Here is a 6,000-nt window from a genome sequence, read left to right on the forward strand (position 1 = left end):
ATATTCTGTGGACCCCAAGGACATGTTGCTTCTCTTCTCTTCTAAGCCTTTGTGCTTGAGGTTGCCTGGAAAGAAATGCACCTGGATTAGAGAACATAGTTTTAGCATCTGGGTCAGAGTTGAATTCAGAGCTTTGGGTATGTAGGGACAGCTGGATATATGAGTAGGGGCATGGTAGAGGTTGTGTGAGAATTCCCTCCTGGAGGTCATTACCAACCCCAAACGAGCTTTTCCAGATGCTCATCCTTCATCTCTGGGATTAGCAGAGAGGGTACGATAAATCCCCATTATTCCAATTGTGAGAGCCAGGTGAGCAGTCAGGGCAGCAGCTGCCAGGCCCATGGCCAGGTGGCCACAGAGCAGCTATCCCCTGCCTCTCTACAGAAGCCTCCCTACTTGCAGAGGTAGACAACTGTCCCAGCTCTCAGGAGCTATAGGCTGAGTGAGGCATATGCCATCAGGACCAAAAAGGAGTAGGCTCGTCTAGCTGGGCACTAGGTCAAGATCTGCCATGATGTCAGTACTTGAGAACCTTAGATGGTGTTTGGGAGGCCCACAGAACTGGACTTGTTCATGGACTTGCATTCTGGGTTGGGGGCAGGCATTGAACACATGGCTGCAAGTGTGCTGAGTGGTAGAAGGAGAAACTGCTGTGGGGTTCTGACAGTGGGGCCAGCCTCCTCTGGGGCTGAGAAATGACTCCCTGGTGATGTGAGTTTTAAGCTGATATTGAAGGATTAGTAAGAGATAGGTAGGCTACTGATTTGGTTTTTCCCCAGCTGGTTCTTACTCCTTCCCAGGGGTGCAGTTTGGAAAGGGGAGATGGAGGTTGGAAAGTGGATGTGGAGAGAAACGTTGGGCTCAGAGCTTCCGGGACACCCTCCTGCCCGAAGGGGCAGCCAGGGCTACCCGATTCCCTTTGGTTGAGTTTTTCACTCCCTTGCAAATATGAAAGAACTTACACTTGTGTCACAACCCTAGCCTGGCCTTGCTTCAGCCTTTCTCAGGTCAATTCCTGAGATACAACCCACTTCAGACTTTGAACCTCATTCTCTGAATGGTGGAAGCTGTTCTTCAAGAGCGCTTTCCCAACGCTCCCTCTCCTATTGCCTCTCCTGCTTGGATAACTGCCTAAACATTCCTTCAACACTAAGACTTTCCTTTATTCAGTGATTCATTTTTTTAAATTAATTAGCTTTTTCTTGACGCCCTACTATGTGTCAGGCACTCGACCTCTGACTTGTCTCTACCTTGTTTCATGAGTCCATCACTCATTATATTATATTGATTATAATAGTCTAATGACGGGCCCTCAGCTTGTCTATCAGTCAGTGGCCACTCAGGAGATAGGAACTATCCCAGGCATTTGAACGGAGAGAACGTAATACAAAAAATTTTAACTAGGTGTAAATTCATTAACCAGGTATCTGAAAAAGTGAAAGAGGACACTAAGGGGTTACAGAGATAGTAGCTACTACAGAAAGCATCCACTGTCCCTTGGGCTGGAGGAAAAAAGGTTGGGATTATTAAAATGCAGGAAGTTGGAGGAGGGGCCCTGTTGGGCTGGAGCTCAGACCTCTGAGAGGGAGATGCTGATCGGCTAGTACTGGTGTCTCTGAGCTCAACATAGGAGGGGTCCCGTGGGGCTGGCTTCAGACCACTGAGAAGAGAGTGCCTCCCGGCTGGTGCTGGTATTTTGGTGGTAGGTGGTGGAATGCATACCACTGGTTCTGCAAGTGTTGGAAAAAACCATACTGAGTTCATCTGCTGCTTTAGGAAGGAACTACCTCTGCCAAGATGAAGCAGCACCACTGGGGTGAAGCTTCTAGGAACAAAAGCAGGCAGAAAGCCACCAGGAAGCGAACTGGAAGTCCTTTTTCTCTCCAGCCTTGCAAACTTCCCCTAGTGCCCCCATTAGCAGAACCTAACATTAACCCAGCTGGCAAGAAAATAGTATTGGCAGCAACAGCAGGCCAAAGCTGCACAGAGAAGGGTTGGTTTAAAATGGAAAGACAGTAACTTCATGATGAACACATATAAGACAGGTGACCCTTTATTTACCATACTTCCTTGGTGCCCAGAACAGTGATGGCTAGAGTGTGTTATTGGAAATACCTAGGACTGGGAGTAAATGGACCCATTTCTACCACTTAATTTCAGTGTGACTTATTGGTCAAGTCATCAATATCTCTGAGCCTTCATTTTCTCATCTGTAAAATGGCGAAAATAACCTCTGACCTACATACCTACCAATCTGCCTATCTTTGATGCAAGCAAGAAATCAGTGTAATAAAGCAAGTATGAGAACTTTGCACCTTGTATCCTGCCTCTCAAATGCAGCACAATGAATCAGTACTCAATAAAATACTCTTCCCCATGGAAGAAAATGTCAGTCTATTTAGGGTTTTGAACATCATCTTAAAGAACATATCCCCCTGGAGACTTCAAGGTTCTGCTTATAAGCAAGAAAGGCACAAACCAGGCTGCGTGTCAGGGAAACTTTCCTGACAATGTGAACATTGTATGAAAGAAAGCAAGCCATTTCTTCTCAGAAATGAGGTTCTATTGCATAAGACATCTCAAACAGACTCAGACAAAACACTTGCAGCTTCGTGGCAGAGCTGGGGGTGAAGTTAGAGGGAATCAGGCGGCCCTTGTCCTTGGGGATGAACAGTCAGCACTGGTGAAGCTCTTTCCCACGTCTAATTTTGAGGCACATTTTACAGCTCCAGTGGCACTGTGTGGGTGTTGGAGACATTGCCTCTTCTCATCTTAATGATGTTTTGCTTTAACAGAGACATTTTGCTTCTTGGAGCTCTGCTTGCTTCTTCAAGGTAATAAGCCTCCCGGGATGCCCTGGGTGGGATTGGGAGCTTGCTCCCAGCTTTAGGCATATTGGCTGCCATGGAGCAGTGAGCAAAAACGGGGAGGGTCCTAAATCTACAGGATCATGTGTGGCCCAGTTTGACTGCTCCCACACATACTAATGGGTGACTGGGCCACAGATACCACACTTCTGAGGACTTTCAACATTCCGCTGCACACAACACACTCCTCCCCATCTCAGGGCCAGGGCACAGTTTTGCCTGGCCTTGTATTGACCGCTGCTGCATCCCACCTCCACAGACGCTGGGTAGGCAACAGTGTCAGATAACCTGGGATTCCAACCTGTCTCATTCTTGGTTGTTAACTTTGGACAGTTTTTTAAACTTCTGTCCCTTTGTTTCCCCAAAAGAAGAAATGGATGTCGGCAGGCTTAGTTCAGGTTCCCTTCTCTAATTCGCTCCTATGGTCCTGCCTAAATACTCATCAAAGCAATGTGCTCCAAAACTCATCCCTACCCTATGTGGCCTAAAGAATGTACTATGGAACTCCATTGCCCAGCAAATTAAATTTAAATTCCAAAGTCTCACATTCAGAGCTCTCTATCATCTTAATCTATAGTTTCTGTTCTTGCTCCTTCCTCTTAATATACTTATTTACCCCAACCAACATGGAATAGTTTGTAATCCCCAGCACTGAATGACACATTCTCCCATCCAAGCCACCACCCACAATACTCCCCTCATTCAGGAAGCTGGCCTCTTCCTTGTTCAACCCTGCTTGTTGAAATTTCCCCAGATCTTACCAACCTGAAAGCACTTCATCCTTCTTTGAGATGTTTTATTTTTTAACAGGGTTTATACACTACATTGATTTGTATGGTTTTTTTTTAACTACAACTGAAGGAGAGCAAGCAACCAAGTAGATACAATAGACCAGGATTTGAATCTGGTCTATTGTGATATGTATATTCAGTACTTTACTGAAAAGATTATAGATAATGTATATAAAATTATGATCACAGTATCTAATAAAGGGTAGTGATTATTATCACACAGTATTAGGTACCTATTACACACTCAATGAAAATCTATTGGATTGATTTGAGTACCTGACATAGGGTTTGAAGCAATAATATTGGATGTAAAAGTTATAAATTGGTATTTTTAAGAATTGGATTTGTTTCAGATTTTAAAGCAACATGTACTCATTGTAGAAAATGTATAACATGTGTGCATGTGTATATAAAAAGGTAGGAGAAATGTCGCTCATAATCTCACAATTCAGTGATAATTACTCTTAACACATGATGTGTTTTTTTCAATTTTAAATACATTGTATGTAGATGATCTCATACAAATATATAGTTTTGTTTCTAATGTTTGTATATGTCATAAATAAAGGTTAGAAACCTACTGTTTAAACTATTATAAAATAATATATGATAGTCATTTTAAATACAAAAAATATTAAAGCATTTAATTAAAATACTCAAATCTAACCTACTATACATATTTGGGGGTATTTTCTTCCAACCTTTTATAATTGCATTTTTGCTTATTTCAGGAATCATGATTAGAGTAAAAGCATTTTCCTATGCTATAAAACAATTTTCTGACATCGTTTTTGATGGTTACATAATATTTTACCCTACATAATTTGTTTAATCCTACCTTTATTTCTACATAGTTAGGATGTTTTTAACTTTTTTCTGGTTATCAATACGTCTTCATCTGAATTTTAAATGTTTTCCTTAGGATAGGGAATGCAATTTTATCAACAATTTTTTAAAAGCCCGAATCGTAATGACTTAGAGTAAGTATGTTATCTCACATGACTAAAAGTGCAAATGAGGCTGTATTTGGATGAGTTAGTTCAGTGACTTGATGATATCATCAAGGACCCAGGCATCTTCCATCATTTTGCTCCTGTTTTCTTTAGTGCATGATGTGAATAGACATCATAACAAATGATTTACATATATTAGCTTCTTTCATCTTCACAGCATCCCTAAGAAGTGGGATCCTATTATTATTCTCATGGTAAGAATAAGGAAACAAGCTCAGCAAAGTACCTTGCCTAGGATCCCATGGCACAACATGCAAGAGATGGACCTGCTGAGGTTCCAGACATCATATCCTCACTCCATCACCCAGAAGAAGGGAAGGATCTAACTCTTCCTCTGTCTCTTCCCCACCTTTTTGATTCGATAAATTTCTGAGCTATGCAAAATTTGGAAGCATATTAGAATGAGCATCTGTATTCCCTTCTCTTCACTCATTGCTCACCATTTGCTGTGTTTGCTTCCTCTCCTCTCTCTCATTCTCTTTCTCTCTCCCAGTTGAAAGTGATTTGAAGGTATCATGGGCTCTATGTCTCTTTTTCAAAACTTTTAAAATTGAAATATGATATACTTGCACAAAGTGTGTTTATTATATGTATGCAGTTTAATAGAATTCCACAAATTGATCACACCTGTGTAACCAGTGCTCCCCTCCTCTGAAATGTATAAAGGGTGATATTGAAAAGAAAAAAGTTCTTTCGGTAAGAAAGAAAAGAGGAAGAGGCCAGGCAGGGTGGCTCACACCTGTAATCCCAACAATTTAGGAGGCCAAGACAGGTGGATAACTGAAGGTCAGGTGTTCAAGACCAGCCTGGCCAACATGGTGAAACCTCGTCTCTACTAAAAAACACAGATATATACAAAAATTAGCCAGGCATGGTGGCACATGCCTGTTGTCCCAGCTACTCGGGAGGCTGAGGCAGAAGAATCCCTTGAACCCAGAAGGTAGAGGTTGTGGTGAGCCGAGATGGCGCCACTGCACTCCAACCTGGGTGACAGAGTGAGACTCTATCTAAAAAAAAAGAAAAGAAAAAAGAGGAAAGAATAGGTGTAGCATATTGGCACCCACAGCATCTGCTGCTGCATCATCTCAGTGACCGTGCTTTCTTTCTTAAGCTGGAAACGGAAATTGGCCACAGAGCATAAAGGAGTGAGGACCATGGTAATACAGCACAGGAAGGCACAGTTTCCAGGTCACCATAGACTTTGGAGTCAGAGAGTCCTGGATTGAAATCTCAGTTCTACCTTTTATATGCTTTATGATCTTAAGCAAGATATTTATCCTCACAGAGCCTCATTTTCTTCATCTGTACAATGGAAATAATAACAGGGCC

Source organism: Trachypithecus francoisi, unplaced genomic scaffold, assembly GCF_009764315.1.
Source record: "Trachypithecus francoisi isolate TF-2019V2 unplaced genomic scaffold, Tfra_2.0 Lachesis_group20, whole genome shotgun sequence".
NCBI classification, from domain to species: domain Eukaryota; kingdom Metazoa; phylum Chordata; class Mammalia; order Primates; family Cercopithecidae; genus Trachypithecus; species Trachypithecus francoisi.